At 47.1% G+C, this 4,263-nt stretch overlaps 1 non-coding gene across 1 annotated transcript; it reads right to left on the reverse strand.

Moving 5' to 3' along the window:
* Positions 1 to 1,857: 1,857 nt before the first annotated feature.
* Positions 1,858 to 3,777, reverse strand: LOC126928018 (small subunit ribosomal RNA). Its single transcript, XR_007716179.1, has one exon. It is a non-coding gene; the product is annotated as a small subunit ribosomal RNA (ribosomal RNA).
* Positions 3,778 to 4,263: the final 486 nt, after the last annotated feature.

Here is a 4,263-nt window from a genome sequence, read left to right on the forward strand (position 1 = left end):
CTCCGTTCGTCAGGAAACGACGGGGATATAACACCCGATTCTGAATCCTCTGTGCAGCACACGATCTCGCGAAGAAATACGCACGGTGGCTAGCCCATATATATATATATGTGTGTGTGTGTATATATAATACGATATGCATTCCTCTCGTCCAATTATTCAAGAAAAAGAGCGTGCGCCTCCATCGTTCGGGTGATGTAAAGATTCGATGGGACTCGCGCGACCCTCGGCCTCGAGCGGTCTTTCCTCCCAATATCCAGAAGCCGAGCTTTGAAAAAACTCTAGCGACGGCACGGGTGTCCGACTCACGACATCGAGGCTTCGAAGTCGGCGATCTCCTCCGAACGGATGGCGATCGCGACGACTCAAAGCGTGAAAAATCGACGAAAGAGACACATCTCCGTTCAGGTGATTGTTTTTTTTAAAAAATAAAAAAATTCGATGGGACTCGCATCCATCTACCTCGCGCGGTCTTTCTTCCCAATATCCAGAAGCCGAGCTTTGAAAAAACTCAGCGACGGCACGGGTGTCCGACTCACGACAACGAGGATAGACAGCCTGCGGTCCCCTCTGAACGGGTTATATGCGACGAACTAGACGAAACTTTAGTCGTTCAGGTGGTATAAAAAAAAAAAATTCGATGGGACGCACGCGCAGCCGTCGTCCTCGAGCGGTCTTTCTTCCCAATATCCAGAAGCCGAGCTTTGAAAAAACTCTAGCGACGGCACGGGTGTCCGACTCACGACATCGAGGGTAGACAGCCTGCGGGTCCCTCTGAACCAACTTCGGCTAGACTAGTTACGAATCGTTGCTACGCATCGTCATCATAGTCATCGTCATCATCATCATTATCATAGCGGGCCAACATCCACGCAATGCGTTTTCGTTCTAGGTTACCCGATCCACGAGTATGTTACAAGTGGTTTCGTTATTTCGAACAAAACGACATACGAAGAACACACGCCCTATGGGTAGGAAGCACGTTTCGAGAACGACCGAGAGCGGTGAAAGAGACGAAAGGTCGACGCGCATAAGGTATCCATGGATCTTCGAAGAGAACTTCGAAGATATGTCGGTATCCTTTCTACATGCGCGACTCGCTACTCGTACTTTCGCTCTCGTCGACTCGTTTTAGTCGCTTCGTTCGATCCCAAAGAGGAGTCTTCGATGTCCCGTTGCTAGGAGGAGAGCAAACGCAACACAGACCACGAAACATAGAAGAGAATAGGCGAGCATGATCTCTCCGACACGAGGCACTTTAGAGATTTTGTTATTCGTTTGTACGGTCTCCACGACGCAAAAAAAAAAATACGAGATCGTGGGCGGCGGGGTCTTTCTGTATACGGCCCTCACGCAAGCGCCTCGATCTCATTTCTCTTTACGGGTGGTTTCCATTCGTAATTTTTCGTTCGATATTCGTGTCAAAGTTTAATTTTCGAAAGCTCAAGTTCCCATTTATAGTTTTATTATAAAATCATAATATTCGCAGACGGCGGGTCTTTCTGTGTACGACCTCACGCAGGCGCCTCGAATTCGTTTATGTATGTATATATATATATATATATATATATATGTATCTCTTCATCCCGATGATCGAGAGAGAGTGCCACCTTCTCTTCATATAGTTTCGTAGCTGGGAGGGTCGTCTCCTCCTTATGTCTTTTCATCATTTTGCCAACGGAGTAAGCCACGCTCCGGGCGAATTTAACTGTTCTTTGTTAAAGTATATAGCTTGTTGATACGTCGTATATACTTTGGTTCGTCGATATAGGAGGAGTACGGCTCCTTACCGACTTATACAGTTTCGTATTTTTCAAGTGTTCAAGTCAAATTCTTTAAGTTTTTGTGTTATATCGTTAATGATCCTTCCGCAGGTTCACCTACGGAAACCTTGTTACGACTTTACTTCCTCTAAATGATCAAGTTTGGTCATCTTCCGGTAACATCGGCAATGCTTATCACATTGGCCGCGCACCAGTCCGAAGACCTCACTAAATCATTCAATCGGTAGTAGCGACGGGCGGTGTGTACAAAGGGCAGGGACGTAATCAACGCGAGCTTATGACTCGCGCTTACTGGGAATTCCTCGTTCATGGGGAATAATTGCAAGCCCCAATCCCTAGCACGAAGGAGGTTCAGCGGGTTACCCGGGCCTTTCGGCCAGGGAAAACACGCTGATTCCTTCAGTGTAGCGCGCGTGCGGCCCAGAACATCTAAGGGCATCACAGACCTGTTATTGCTCAATCTCGTGCGGCTAGGAAGCCGCCTGTTCCTCTAAGAAGATTTGTTTGTACGTTGGTAGTAAAAACCCACCGACCGAAGCCGGGGGCCTTCGAGATACCATAAGGTTACGTCTATTTAGCAGGCTAGAGTCTCGTTCGTTATCGGAATTAACCAGACAAATCGCTCCACCAACTAAGAACGGCCATGCACCACCACCCACCGAATCAAGAAAGAGCTATCAATCTGTCATCCTTCCGGTGTCCGGGCCTGGTGAGGTTTCCCGTGTTGAGTCAAATTAAGCCGCAGCTCCACTCCTGGTGGTGCCCTTCCGTCAATTCCTTAAGTTTCAGCTTTGCAACCATACTTCCCCCGGAACCCAAAAGCTTTGGTTTCCCGGAAGCTGCCCGCCGAGTCATCGGAGGAACTTCGGCGGATCGCTGGCTGGCATCGTTTATGGTTAGAACTAGGGCGGTATCTGATCGCCTTCGAACCTCTAACTTTCGTTCTTGATTAATGAAAACATTTTTGGCAAATGCTTTCGCTTCTGTCCGTCTTGCGACGATCCAAGAATTTCACCTCTAACGTCGCAATACGAATGCCCCCATCTGTCCCTATTAATCATTACCTCGGGCTCCGAAAACCAACAAAAATAGAACCGAGGTCCTATTCCATTATTCCATGCACACAGTATTCAGGCGAAGGTAGCCTGCTTTAAGCACTCTAATTTGTTCAAAGTAAACGTATCGGCCCACCTCGACACTCAGTGAAGAGCACCGCGATGGGATATTAGTTGGACCGCCCGCGAGGAGCTAAGCCCACCGATAGGACGTACCACATAATGCCAGTTAAACCACGCGAGCGGTGAACCGACACTGTGACACACAGATTCAACTACGAGCTTTTTAACCGCAACAACTTTAATATACGCTATTGGAGCTGGAATTACCGCGGCTGCTGGCACCAGACTTGCCCTCAATGGTCCTCGTTAAAGGATTTAAAGTGTACTCATTCCGATTACGGGGCCTCGGATGAGTCCCGTATCGTTATTTTTCGTCACTACCTCCCCGTGCCGGGAGTGGGTAATTTGCGCGCCTGCTGCCTTCCTTGGATGTGGTAGCTGTTTCTCAGGCTCCCTCTCCGGAATCGAACCCTGATTCCCCGTTACCCGTTACAACCATGGTAGGCGCAGAACCTACCATCGACAGTTGATAAGGCAGACATTTGAAAGATGCGTCGCCGGGTGCTAGATGACCATGCGATCAGCACAAAGTTATTCAGAGGTCACCAAAACAAACGATGGACGGACAGACGAGCCATCCGCCACCGATTGGTTTTGATCTAATAAAAGCATTCCTACCATCTCTGGTCGGAATCTGTTTGCATGTATTAGCTCTAGAATTACCACAGTTATCCAAGTAAATGTAGGTATGATCTAAGAAACCATAACTGATTTAATGAGCCATTCGCGGTTTCACCTTAATGCGGCATGTACTGAGACATGCATGGCTTAATCTTTGAGACAAGCATATGACTACTGGCAGGATCAACCAGGGATCTTATAATATATTCCCAAAAACCAGCATTTTCGTTTAAAAGTTCTCTCTGTGTCGTAGGTGGGACGTAAGCACCGTACGACGAGACTTTTCATTTTATATATATATGTAATATGACTTAGAGAGCAACGTTCCATGGTTCAGTAACAACGTCACTCAGCCACTTTAATTCTCCTCCTCTCTCACCATCATATATCGATACAAAGATTCATACTTCACAGAATTATTTCTGTTTGTAACTTTTCTCCTCCAACTTCTCTCGTAGAATATAACTTAGCGGTAAAGCACGTATACGCATGCTGGACATACCGTAAGAATATTCTTTTATAAGCTTCAACACCTCTGTAGAGACGCGTTACCAGAAGATAACGCACTCTACAGAACGCCAAAAGGACCATCGTGCAGCTACAAATAGCTTACAACCGATGGTCTCTGCAAGAATGGCTACTCCGTAAGTACAAGCACACACGCATCCAACTTTTGTCAA

Source organism: Bombus affinis, unplaced genomic scaffold, assembly GCF_024516045.1.
Source record: "Bombus affinis isolate iyBomAffi1 unplaced genomic scaffold, iyBomAffi1.2 ctg00000473.1, whole genome shotgun sequence".
Classification (NCBI taxonomy): domain Eukaryota; kingdom Metazoa; phylum Arthropoda; class Insecta; order Hymenoptera; family Apidae; genus Bombus; species Bombus affinis.